This window comes from Phyllobates terribilis, unplaced genomic scaffold (genome assembly GCF_046119375.1).
Source record: "Phyllobates terribilis strain yellow unplaced genomic scaffold, ASM4611937v1 Scaffold_14__1_contigs__length_39327217, whole genome shotgun sequence".
Classification (NCBI taxonomy): domain Eukaryota; kingdom Metazoa; phylum Chordata; class Amphibia; order Anura; family Dendrobatidae; genus Phyllobates; species Phyllobates terribilis.
In genome coordinates this window covers 24,202,556-24,216,616 of record NW_027362774.1, presented here as the reverse complement: position 1 = coordinate 24,216,616, position 14,061 = coordinate 24,202,556, and the positions used below count along the sequence as shown (strand labels likewise).

The 14,061-nt window shown below is 50.1% G+C and overlaps 1 protein-coding gene across 1 annotated transcript in view; it reads left to right on the top strand.

Annotated features, from left to right (window-relative positions):
- Positions 1 to 697: 697 nt before the first annotated feature.
- GARRE1 (granule associated Rac and RHOG effector 1) overlaps positions 698 to 14,061 on the top strand; it is a 39,898-nt gene continuing 26,534 nt past the window's right edge. The window contains exon 1 of the mRNA XM_073659778.1: positions 698 to 957. The gene's annotated coding sequence lies outside the window, so the exon portion shown is untranslated. The remainder of the gene's footprint in view (positions 958 to 14,061) is intronic.

Here is a 14,061-nt window from a genome sequence, read left to right as displayed (position 1 = left end):
TTACTGATCCTGAGTTACATCCTGTATTATACTCCAGAGCTGCACTCTCTATTCTGCTGGTGCCGTCACTGTGTACATACATTACATTACTGATCCTGAGTTACCTCCTGTATTATACTCCAGAGCTGCACTCTCTATTCTGCTGGTGCAGTCACTGTGTACATACATTACATTACTGATCCTGAGTTACCTCCTGTATTATACTCCAGAGCTGCACTCACTATTCTGCTGGTGCAGTCACTGTGTACATACATTACATTACTGATCCTGAGTTACCTCCTGTATTATACTCCAGAGCTGCACTCACTATTCTGCTGGTGCAGTCACTGTGTACATACATTACATTACTGATCCTGAGTTACATCCTGTATTATACTCCAGAGCTGCACTCACTATTCTGCTGGTGCAGTCACTGTGTACATACATTACATTACTGATCCTGAGTTACATCCTGTATTATACTCCAGAGCTGCACTCACTATTCTGCTGGTGTAGTCACTGTGTACATACATTACTTATTTACAAGGTTGCTATGGGCAACTCCATTTTGATAACGGAAGTAGTTGCTCATAGAAGCCAATCAGGTTGGGGCTTTCGTTTTCTTTAGACACCCTGCAAAATGAGAGCTCGACTCTGATTCGCTGCCATAGATATCCGCTTGTCCAGTAGCATTTAGCGCTGATTAGAAGGATGCGCATGCGCTGCACATATAGTTAATTGCGGTGGCGCGCACGTTTCTCTTTCTGGCGCTGTGGTCGCGCACGCCGAAGACGAGCTTCATGAAACACTGGGGCTGTCCCTGCGAATCAGGCTCCGGAGGAAACTATGAGATTTACCCCGCTCTGTGTAGCGAACGGAGGGGAACATTCCGTGAGGGGAGAAGAGCCGTGACGTCACTTCCGGCGGGCGGGGTGTCAGGGACTAGATGGTGAGAGCGGCCCCGGTGACTGAAGCACGGTGAGTTCGGGGCCGTGTCCCCCCCTCTCCTCCCTCCCTTATGAGCTGTCCGTGTTACACAGTGGGAGAGGCCCCGGCGGCTGCAGGGAAGCACGGGGGGAGAGGAAGATTTGTCCGTGCTGGGGGGCGCCGGAGACCGGGGGTGTCAGGATGACGGGGGGCTGTAGGATCGGGGGTGTCAGGATGACGGGGGGGCTGTAGGATCGGGGGTGTCAGGATGACGGGGGGGCTGTAGGATCGGGGGGTGTCAGGATGACGGGGGGGCTGTAGGATCGGGGGTGTCAGGATGACGGGGGGCTGTAGGATCGGGGGGTGTCAGGATGACGGGGGGCTGTAGGATCGGGGGTGTCAGGATGACGGGGGGCTGTAGGATCGGGGGTGTCAGGATGACGGGGGGCTGTAGGATCGGGGGTGTCAGGATGACGGGGGGGCTGTAGGATCGGGGGTGTCAGGATGACGGGGGGGCTGTAGGATCGGGGGTGTCAGGATGACGGGGGGGCTGTAGGATCGGGGGGTGTCAGGATGACGGGGGGCTGTAGGATCGGGGGTGTCAGGATGACGGGGGGCTGTAGGATCGGGGGTGTCAGGATGACGGGGGGCTGTAGGATCGGGGGTGTCAGGATGACGGGGGGCTGTAGGATCGGGGGTGTCAGGATGACGGGGGGCTGTAGGATCGGGGGTGTCAGGATGACGGGGGGGCTGTAGGATCGGGGGTGTCAGGATGACGGGGGGCTGTAGGATCGGGGGTGTCAGGATGACGGGGGGGCTGTAGGATCGGGGGTGTCAGGATGACGGGGGGGCTGTAGGATCGGGGGTGTCAGGATGATGGGGGGGCTGTAGGATCGGGGGTGTCAGAATGATGGGGGGGGCTGTAGGATCGGGGGTGTCAGAATGATGGGGGGGGCTGTAGGATCGGGGGTGTCAGGATGATGGGGGGGGCTGTAGGATCGGGGGTGTCAGGATGATGGGGGGGGCTGTAGGATCGGGGGTGTCAGGATGATGGGGGGGGCTGTAGGATCGGGGGTGTCAGGATGATGGGGGGGGCTGTAGGATCGGGGGTGTCAGGATGACGGGGGGCTGTAGGATTGGGGGTGTCAGGATGACGGGGGGCTGTAGGATCGGGGGTGTCAGGATGATGGTGGGGGTGTCAGGATGACGGGGGGCTGTAGGATCGGGGGTGTCAGGATGATGGTGGGGCTGTAGGACCGGGGGTGTCGGGATGATGGGGGGCTGTAGGACCGGGGGTGTCGGGATGACGGGGGGCTGTAGGACCGGGGGTGTCGGGATGACGGGGGGCTGTAGGACCGGGGGTGTCGGGATGACGGGGGGCTGTAGGACCGGGGGTGTCGGGATGACGGGGGGCTGTAGGACCGGGGGTGTCGGGATGACGGGGGGCTGTAGGATCGGGGGAGTCGGGATGATGGGGGGGGGGGGGGGGGCTGTAGGACCGGTGGTGTCGGGATGACGGGGGGGCGGGGCTGTAGGACCGGGGGTGTCGGGATGACGGGGGGCTGTAGGATCGGGGGAGTCGGGATGATGGGGGGGGGGGGGCTGTAGGACCGGTGGTGTCGGGATGACGGGGGGCGGGGCTGTAGGATCGGTGGTGTCGGGATGACGGGGGGGGGGGGGGCGGGGCTGTAGGATCGGTGGTGTCGGGATGACGGGGGGGGGGGGGGGGCTGTAGGACCGGGGGTGTCGGGATGACGGGGGGGGGGGTCAGGATGATGGGGGGGCTGTAGGGCCGAGGGTGTCGGGATGACGGGGGAGGGTGGTCTAGGACTGGTGATGTCAGGATGATGGGGGTGGGGGGCGCTAGGACTGGTGGTGTCAGGATGGTGAGGGGGCTCTAGGACTGTGGATGTCTGGGGGGCTGTAAGACTGGGTGTCGGGTTTACGGGCGACTAGGACTGTGGATGTCGGGGGGCTGTAAGACTGGGTGTCGGGTTGACGGGCGGCTATAGGACTGTGGGTGTCGGGGTGGGGGGTGCTCTGGGGGGCGGGGGGCTGTAGGACTGTGGGGGTGTAAACATTAGGATCGAGCTCTTCAGCCTCTACGTCCGTGTTTCCCAAACTCCAGTCCTCATGGCCCCCACAGGTCATGTTTTCAGGATTTCCTTAGTATTACACAGGTGATGTAAGTATCATCAAGGCATCAGGAATTCTCTCATCTGGGCAACATTATGGAGATCCTGAAAATGTGACCTGTGAGGACTGGAGTTTGGGAAACACTGCGCTATGTGGTGGAAATCTACTCCCAGCATTGAGGTGACTGCTAAAACAAATGCTGGGAGTTGTAGTGTTGAAGCGACTGGAGAGTGGGATATTAAAGGTCACTGGCTCAGACTTTTCGATGGTGATCTAAGCTCGGACCACCATAACTGTGAACGCCTAGAATAGCCCCGTACTGCGGTTGTGTAATAGTCTCCGCCCTGCGTTGTGTACTGGAGCCACGTACATATATCAGTAGGGTGTAATCCTGCCCGGGACATATAATGGGGTTTTCCAGAATGGGGCTCAAAATGCAGAACAATTTAATATAAAACTTCAGCATACTTCTCCTATTTTTTTTTTGCACCCTTTCCTCACTGCCGATTTCTGACCTAGCGATGGGGTCACGTCATGTATTGATTGTTAACCACGACCAAACTGGTGACAGACCACATAACCCACGATATTTGCAGAGTAATTTCGCTGGGGCTTTTCTGCTGTTGGAGGTTCACAGTTACACGTTACGTATTTGGTGCCATCTTTTTTTCTGCACCAAAATCTGCACTTGATCGGGCTTGTTCATACTTGGCGTCCTTTGACGCAGGTTTTTTTTTTCTTTACGTTCTCTTCTACACTTTTTACAGGAAAAGCAAAATGAATGAGTTTTCTGAAATCTGATGGTGCGTGCTTTCTTTTTTTTTATTTTATGTCAATTCTCTCAACGATTTTGCCCATTAAGATCGAATTAGTGCAGCAGATGCAGATTTTTCTTTGCTGAGTTTTCAGAGTGGAAACTTAAAATTTTTGAGGAGTTTTGAGATTTGGAGAATTTCCGCTCCAAAAACTCCTCGAAAAACCCTGTGCTTGTAGCTCTAGCTTTCATGCAGAAAGAAAGGTATTAAATGCAATTTTTTTTTTGTTTGCTGCAGATTTGTCCCTGATTTCACCCCTTTTCCGCTGTTTCATTGTAATCTAATTTAGCTGATTTTCTGCACTGAATATGCCAAGTGTAAACTGGCCCCTACAATCTGCACTGCAGGTCAATTTCTACTGTGCATTTTTTTTTGTGCTCTCTGGCGACTGTGCAGAGGTTTCCAGGAGGGGGCTGTAGTTATTTAGGTGGTCTGCTCGCTCGGTAGGAATATTTAGGAAGAGCAGGGTGGGGGCTCCTCTGCTTATGTAGGAAGTGGCAGGTTATTTAAGGAATGGGTGGCATTTAAGAATGACATCGCCTCTTGCATTTTTGAGGGGGAGGGGTAATTAAAGGGTCTTTGTTCACATTGTGAATGGAGCTGTTTTCAGTGATTTACTGGATGCCCTTAAACATGTTAGACCCTCATCTGTGGGACAGCATAGGTTGTCACACAGGCAATTACGTAGGTGACAGCATTCCCGTTCAGTCATATGCACTTAGGTGACCAGCATTGGCTCCTTCAGGACCTGGCACTGGGCTTTGTTGGTCAGACACTAGTCGGATAGGCTTGTGCCATCAGGACGGGGTAGAAGTCTCGTGAGCTCTAGAGAATTTTCCCAATGACTGATATTTCCGAGCGCTCAGACCTCTGCCCCTTCACCTTGCTATTGCGATCCCTGCAGTCAGATGATCTGTGCAATTACCGGGTCTGCAGTTTGCTGCGTTGTGTGACCGCCATTATACTGTAGACCAGGAGGGAAAGGCTTTTTACATCGGGAGATGAACTGCTCCGCCGCTTTTCTGCAACAGTTTGGCTCACGGCGATTTGTCCATCACATGCTCGGTGCTGCAGGGATTGCTGTACGGGCAGGATCCACATCTCCACTTCCTGTCTGCTGCTCCGTAGGGAGTACTGTAGTGATAATTGCAATATAATGTAGCGTGGCGGGTGACTGGGAGCCTTGCCATATAGCGTGGCGGGTGACTGGGAGCCTTGCCATATAGCGTGGCGGGTGACTGGGAGCCTTGCCATATAGCGTGGCGGGTGACGGGGAGCCTTGCCCTATAGCGTGGCGGGTGACGGGGAGCCTTGCCCTATAGCGTGGCGGGTGACGGGGAGCCTTGCCCTATAGCGTGGCGGGTGGCGGGGAGCCTTGCCCTATAGCGTGGCGGGGAGCCTTGCCCTATAGCGTGGCGGGTGACGGGGAGCCTTGCCATATAGCGGAGGTGGGCTCTATATACTGCTCCGTACAGGACTAGAGGATATACTGGAGGCTGATGACACATTGCAGCTCTGCCCGGCTGGATGCTTGTGGTCGGTCACATCTGTAAAGCACATGATATATTTACAGATCTGTCTTCTGTGGGACGGCCGGCGTGGGAACGTGCTGACAACATAGAACTATACTGCCATCTGGTTTTATTATATTAGTATTTTTTTTCTTGGCAGACAGGGCCTCGGTAACTCATCGGATCCCCTTTTCTCTGACCCCGTAGATGACACAATTTCCATTGACTCCATTCCTGGCCATTACATAGGAATCCGCTCTCTAAGGAGACTGGATGGGCAGCTATCTTTTTGACCCTGTGATTGGTCATAGTGGTAGTAAATACCAGTATGAGCCATCACCTTTCACCAGTACAGTGGGGGTCTGTACAGGAACGTGGTGTAAGGGGCTGCCTTCTGCATCTTCCTTTGCTGACCTGTAGCCGTAATCACTACAGATTAGTATTTTGTCACCCAGCAGTCGTCCCCACCTTTTAACCTTTTTCTTTTTTTTTTTTCCTATTAAATTTGGTTATCTAAAGTTTTAACATAAGTGGATGGACTTATAGGTGCAGCATGACGTAGAGGAAGAGACCCTGATTCCAGCCATGTATCACTTACTAGGCTGCTTGCTGTAGTTTTGATAAAATCCAAGTTTTATCTGCTGCAGTTCTCTGACTACTGAGCCCTGTATAACCCCGACCACATCACTGATTGGCAGCTTTCTATATACACTGTGCATAGGCAGAAAGTTGTCAGCCAATGGTGGGGGTGTGGTTGCACTACCTGGATGCAGGTTTATTAGTGAACTCCTGCTTATCAAAACTACAGCAAGCAGCCCAGTAAGTGATACATCACTGGAATCAGGGTTGTCTCTACATCACACTGGTGACAGGTAGAGATGGGCGAACTGGAGAGAGAGATTACTTATTTTCTTACCGAGTGGTTCGGGTTCTGGTAACCAAACTTTCTCAAAAGTTGGGCGTCAGGTACCAGAACCCGAACTTCAACCGGTGCGTCCATCCATAGTGACAGATTTAACAAGACTTGCAACAAGACCAGAGATCAAGTGCAAAGCCAGAAACTCCTCTACAGCAGTACTAGAAGAACGATAGACTAATTTGCATATTTTCTCCCATGGAGCATTGCCTGGAAGACTCATACTCGGATGGGCTTCTCCACATTAACAAGAAATAATGCATGTTAAGGAAAAAAAATGCCACTAAGCTAAGGGCAGGAGCCGGTCCATTACTATGCCTATAAGGGCTGTAGTCACAGACAACCCCCATACGGCCTGTACCAGCATAAAGCAACGTTTCCTCCTAGAGCAAGATAAACTACAAAGACCTATTGTGGGCTTTATTTATTCCTGTACACTTAGAAGAGAAGCCCCCATGTCCCTAGGAAGGAATGCAGACAAATACTACCATAAACGCCGAGACCAGCGCTTGGTCAAACCTGTTTGTTCCTTTACTATGACTTGTCAGGTGGTAGGTTTCACCCTGATCATAAGAAATGTGAATGGTATGTGATGACCTCACGATGGAGAATTTCCCATGGCAAAGAGCAGCAATGCTGCCTCCTTACTGTAGCCGTGAGCGGGCATCGCCATATGCCCTGGCGTCGAGTTCTGTCGCGGCGGCCCTGGCGTCGAGTTCTGTCGCGGCGGCCCTGGCGTCGAGTTCTGTCGCGGCGGCCCTGGCGTCGAGTTCTGTCGCGGCGGCCCTGGCGTCGAGTTCTGTCGCGGCGGCCCTGGCGTCGAGTTCTGTCGCGGCGGCCCTGGCGTCGAGTTCTGTCGCGGCGGCCCTGGCGTCTTTTTTTTTTTTTGTATGTGTACCCTTACAGCAAAGTCCCTCAAGCCTCCATCTATGAGAGCTGCAGATTTCACCCATTTATAAGCAAAAGACAACATTTGCAAGGAATGTAAAAAGTTTTTGAGTTTTTTTAATTAAGTCTCCAATCTCATCCGATATTACGACTTAACCCCACCGAACTAAAATTAGTAAATATGGTGGATTATCATTTTTCACACGTCCACAATGAAATGGAAGCGTTTGTTTTTATTATCGATTACGTTGGGATTTTTTTTTCTCCTATTTTATGGCGTTTCCATCCCCCCCGCGTATTCACTTGGTGTCAATGAGCGGTTCTGAATAGCTGCGGCGAATAATGGCCGTTTATCCCAGACTTGTGAATGAGAGACTGGCTGCCGGTTTCCGCCCTGCAGATCCGTACAAGCCACTAATGAGGACGCTGTTTTGTGTTTTCTTTCGGGTTATTGTACATTCTTGTGGGAACCAGTTTGGATGGAGGAATGGTAAACATCTGCGGAGGCTTTCGGGTAATCCTCTGACTGTTCGGAGGAAATATGCGGTAATTTCTTCATTCTGTGGTCGTCATCCATCAGCTTTACTGGTCTGACCCCCCCCCCCCCCCCAACCATCAGATGAGAGCGGGCCACGAGTGATAGGAAAGGGCCGCAATTTTAGGTAATTACTATGAAAATACGTGTACTTGCTACCATCAGGTTGTTTGCGAAGATGGTAGAAAGTGGGGTCTTCAAGTTATGACAGCTGAGAAAATTGCTTAGATGTATACAAGTCACAGTGAAATATCACTTCGATTACTTGATTTCATGGGGGAGGAGAAAAAAAAAATATATATTTGTATGTGTATATATATATTTGTTTTATATATAACAAATATAATAAAAATGTGAATATAATATATTAAAAATAAACTATAAATGAAAAAATATATACATATATTTTATATCTCATATATATATACACTGCTCAAAAAAATAAAGGGAACACTCAAATACCACATCCTAGATCTGAATGAATGAAATATTCTCATTGAATACTTTGTTCTGTACAAAGTTGAATGTGCTGACAACAAAATCACACAAAAATCATCAATGGAAATCACATTTATTAACCAATGGAGGCCTGGATTTGGAGTCACCCCCAAAATTAAAGTGGAAAAACACACTACAGGCTGATCCAACTTTGATGTAATGTCCTTAAAACAAGTCAAAATGAGGCTCAGTATTGTGTGTGGCCTCCACGTGCCTGTATGACCTCCCTACAACGCCTGGGCATGCTCCTGATGAGGCTGAGTATTGTGTGTGGCCTCCACGTGCCTGTATGACCTCCCTACAACGCCTGGGCATGCTCCTGATGAGGTTGCGGATGGTCTCCTGTGGGATCTCCTCCCAGACCTGGACTAAAGCATCCGCCAACTCCTGGACAGTCTGTGGTGGATGGAGCGAGACATGATGTCCCAGATGTGCTCAATCGGATTCAGGTCTGGGGAACGGGCGGGCCAGTCCATAGCTTCAATGCCTTCATCTTGCAGGAACTGCTGACACACTCCAGCCACATGAGGTCTGGCATTCTCCTGCATTAGGAGGAACCCAGGGCCAACCGCACCAGCATATGGTCTCACAAGGGGTCTGAGGGTCTCATCTCGGTACCTAATGGCAGTCAGGCTACCTCTGGCGAGCACATGGAGGGCTGTGCGGCCCTCCAAAGAAATGCCACCCCACACCATTACTGACCCACTGCCAAACCAGTCAAGCTGAAGGATGTTGCAGGCAGCAGATCGCTCTCCACGGCGTCTCCAGGCTCTGTCACGTCTGTCACATGTGCTCAGTGTGAACCTGCTTTCATCTGTGAAGAGCACAGGGCACCAGTGGCGACTTTGCCAATCCTGGTGTAATGTGGCAAATGCCAAGCATCCTGCACGGTGTTGGGCTGTGAGCACAACCCCCATCTGTGGACGTCGGGCCCTCATACCACCCTCATGGAGTCAGTTTCTAACCGTTTGTGCAGAGGTCATTTTGCAGGGCTCTGGCAGTGCTCCTCCTGTTTCTCCTTGCACAAAGGCGGAGGTAGCGGTCCTGCTGCTGGGTTGTTGTCCTCCTATGGCCCCCTCCATGTCTCCTGGTGTACTGGCCTGTCTCCTAGTAGCGCCTCCAGCCTCTGGACACTACGCTGACAGACACAGCAAACCTTCTTGCCACAGCTCGCATTAATGTGCCATCCTGGATGAGCTGCACTACCTGAGCAACTTCTGTGGGTTGTAGAGTCCGTCTCATGCTACCACGAGTATGAAAGCACAACCAACATTCAAAAGTGACCAAAACATCAGCCAGAAAGCATTGGTGCTGAGATGTGGTCTGTGGTCCCGACCTGCAGAACCACTCCTTTATTGAGGGTGTCTATTGTCCATTCCATTTGCACAGCAGCATGTGAACGTGATTGTCAATCAGTGTTGCTTCCTAGGTGGACAGTTTGATGAACTTTGAGTTATATTCTGTTGTTTAAGTGTTCCCTTTATTCTTCTTTTGAGGGGTGTATATATATATATATATATATATATATATATTTTAAATGATTTTTATCTTATTTTTTTTGTACACCTTTTCAGTTTGTATAACATTTTTAGTATTGTTATTTGTTATGCTTGTGTGAAACTTCTAATTTTATTTTTGCATTTAATTGACATTTCTACTTTTTATAAATTTTTTTTGTATGATTATGCTTTTAGATTGTTTTTTTTTTTTGTAGTATTTCTGTATGATATACATAATTTCACTTTTTCTTGATATACTTTTGTGCAGCAATGCTATTGGCTGAGCCAGTGACGTTACACGCTCAGAGGCGACTTTCTCTCGTGGCGGATACCTGCACGTTGTCCGTATTCTCAGCAGGTTACAATGGCTACAAAGTGCATCCTGAGATTTTAACAAATTGTAACCAGCGGAGTGAATTTTAAATCTACTTCCTATAAATTTACTCTGCAGGTTTTCATTGTGGATTTTACCCTTTTGCAATGGCACAAGTCTGCATTGAGCACATGGGACTCGGCAAAATCCACAAAGGGAAATTTTATGGATGATGAGAAGTCTCAACACTCATTTTTAGCCACTTGGATGAAATGTGGCCATTAACTGGAATTTTTTTCTTAAAGATGGGGATGAACATGGTGGTTATGCAATAATCCTGAAATGCTGATTATCATCTCCGAAGGATGACGTGGGTTTTTTTTGCAGGATTTCTTGGTATTGTAAAGCTTAGTCTAGTATAGTAGAGAGGTATACAAAGGCCACCTGGTTTCCTTCCAGATGCCAAAAGGACAAGTCCCATTTTCGGGATCAGCGGGAGTCTCCACGTGATTGATCTCTCGGACCCCAACGATCTAGCTGTGCAGGGAGCTGCAGTGCGGCCCCTCTGGAGTGAGCTAGTTTCCTATGTGACCAGAGATATCCCAGTAATTCACCAACTTTTTACCCGATTTGATTGACGTGAACCAGTTCCCATTTCGATGCTTAGAACAAAGGCCTCGTAACACGAACATTCCCAGAAAATATCTGTCCAAACTGCAACTTCTCCCTCCGTATCAGGATCAAAGCAGCGGCCCTGCCCAGTATACTCCATTGTGTACATTTCCCAGAGCTCTGTCCTTATCTATCGTAGATAACCCCCCCCCATCTCTGGACCGGCACCATGCCAGAAGCCACGGGCAGGTCTGGTGTGGATCCCACTTGTGGCTCCTGGAGGTGACGCCTGCTGCTTCATGTCACAAGCACCTAGGATGTTGGGAGCGCCGCTCCTCAGTGTCCTATATGATTTTTTTTGACTTGCTCTATTTTGTTTCATGGCTCTTCTGCCCTTTCATGTTCCTTACACTTTTGGAAAGGTCACGTAAGTGCTTTGACCTTCCTTCTTTCCACATGCTGCGATCTGAGACCCACAATTATGTCTCGTTAATACTCTGGAGCCCGCCGTCAGTAGCTACATTACACTTTCCTATGTCTGCCCCGGAGTAACTTTACTACAGGCTTGGAAAAATCTCACCCAGGACTAAAGTTTGGAATCGGCGACAACACATTGTGTCTACACTTTACCTTCCCGTACGGCACTTTTTGCTGCAAATGTAATGGTGCAACTGTCTGCTGCAGCACCGTTTCCTAAAAATATTCACCCCGTGTTAGAAAGCGATAGTATTACTTGCAGATTGAGGCTTGCACTTGGATCTGCATGAGGATTAGCACCATTTAATGGAACTAATCCGCCAACTTTTCCATGCTCCGATCCAAGCGGCACGCTACATATTGTGGCTGCGTTTCACAAAAACACCATTGATAGACGACGGGTCGTCTTAGATTTTGTTTTGAAATGCGGATCTGTTGGCTCAATGTGGAGGCGGACTATTACAGGGACCGGTCCCCGTACTTCTTTTTGGCCAAAACGACACAAAAATAGTGTCCCCTTAGGAAACGGCAGACTCAGTATGAACCGGGCGTGTACATGTTGGGAGACCCCCTCGCTCATGGCTGTAGGGGCAAAATTACTGCCCCCTCAAAAAGTTATACTTTGCTTCATATACCTCCTCCCCCCTAAGAAAAAAATGCCACTTCTCTTTTCCCTTGAGCCAGTTATGATTCCCCCCCCCCCCCCAGTGTGTCCTCGGCCTGCGATGATGGCGATCCGATGAATCCAGCGGTCTCTGCACCCTGGGGGAATCGGCTCCATGTTTTCTCATTGTTCCCGGGCCTGGCCGCGGCTCAGGTCTGTGAAGTATGCAGACATTTCCTGTTGGCTTTAATATGTCAGAAAGCGATGAAACTTATCTGACGGGCGCCAAACAAACCTCTTCCCAAATCTCTTCTCTTAACCTTCTGTTGCTAAATTCCAAGTGGTGGTGGGGGGGGGGATAAAAGCCCCTCTGTCCCGTCTCTTCTATAGTCTGAGCGCAGCTGCTTGTTCACAGATGTCACGTTATCTGACCAATGGCCGACTTCTAAAAATAATGATCCAAATATGTGACCCCCGACATACTACCTTCACCGGCCCCGGGACAGTTGTGAAATGTAGGCACAGGACGGCCCTTGTGTTTTCTTAGGAGGCTTTCCAAAAACTTTCAGCTTTGTTTTTTGCACATGTATGGAGTTGATCCCGGTATTGCTGGTGGGACTGCCTGTGATTAGCTTGATTAGTTGACAAATCTGCCTATAGCACCACCACAGGGGAGATGAAGCATTACACAGTTTTTATTGTAAAACGTCATACGAGTTCAGTCCCAAGAAAGAAACCCCCTTTATATAATCGTACTGCCCAAATCAAACACTTGATAACAGATTGGTCCTTCACGATCTAGGAGTCGTCGGCAGAATACCCCTTTAATGAAGCCTATTTAACCCAATGGTTGCCAGTGTCTTTCTCACCTTTCATCCACCATAAACTTATTTTGCATTGATTGTGGCCTGGTTTGGGTCAGATGTGTCATCGGGCCGGTTGTTGTAGTCTATGGCTTTAACAGATGGTGCACCGTCCGGGCCCAGTTGTCGCCGTGTCGTCACCTGTTCAGTACAGCTGAATTCTTCCTGTCTTGTTTCTTCAGTTGTCTCGATGTCACACTCGCTGACATGTTCGGTGCACTCACGTCTGCCGCTGCTTTAGCTGTGTATGGAGGATTCTTTGGATGCTTGTGCTCAGGAGGGTAATTTTAAGGGTTTTCCAGCCAGTTAAGACGTTGCATAACTTTGAGAGGTGAGAAATCAAAACTATTTTTATTATAAAGTGTCTGCTTGCTGCCGGTGAATACAAACCAAAGGATCTGACCCGGGATAGAAAGCCGAAACGGCACCGTCCATGGCTGGTACCTGGTATTGCATTTAAAGTAAACAGGCCTGAGCTACAATACCACACACAACCTGTAGGCAGAGGGGGCGCTGTTAAAGAAAGATTGTTCTAATCCTTCTGTGCAGCTTGAATTGTTTCCAAAAATCTATCTCCTAGGATTGTCATAGTCTGGATAAGCATCGTGCTGATACATTGTAGCGGAGTGACTTCACACCCCTGATCTCAAGAAGTCATAGGATTGCACTGGTTGCGTGCAGCCTGTTGAGTGTTGACCGTCAACCTACCGCCATCTGTCCGGACACTATATACGTACTCTGTCGACCATGGTGCATCTGATGTCAGTAAGGAAAGTGGAGTAAGCGGCTGCCACACATTTCTGCCAGTGGCCTATCTCCCCTAAAGAAAAACAGGTGCAGAGGTGGAAATTCAACATGTCTGATTCTTCTTTACTCCTACAATATGGATATGGGCATCCCTGCCCCGCTCACCTCTGGCGGTGCTGCCCACGGCACCCTGCTCCCCTCTGGCGCCGCCCTGCTCACCTATGGTGCCAACCCCTGCCCTGCTTCCCTCTGGCGCCACCCCCTGCCCATGCCCTGCTCACTTCTGGCGCTGCTCCACTCACCTCCTGGCGGCACCGCCCACGGCCCCCTGCCCACCACTGGCTCCGCCCCCTCCCCATCTGCCCCCGCTCACCTCTGGCGCCACGGCCCCCTGCCCCGCTCACCTCTGGCGCCGCCCCTCACCCTGCATTTCTTAGGTTTTTCTCATCTTACTGCTATGGAATATTCTCCCGTATAAAGGTTATTATAAGCAAAGACTTCAGGCAAGAAGGGATCTAATTTTAATTTTCAGGAGCTATATATAACTGAGCCGGCTGTAACAAAGGAAATGCCAGCGAGATTGTGCGACTGCTGTTTATTCTGCCGGTCATAAATCTGATCGGACTCTTACACAATGCCAAGTTTGCCTTCTGGTGTTTACAGAGAAACTAAACCGGACCTGTCCGAGAGGAGACGTCTGATCCCCCAGGAGTCCGGGCCGCCTGTCTTCTCTACATCAAC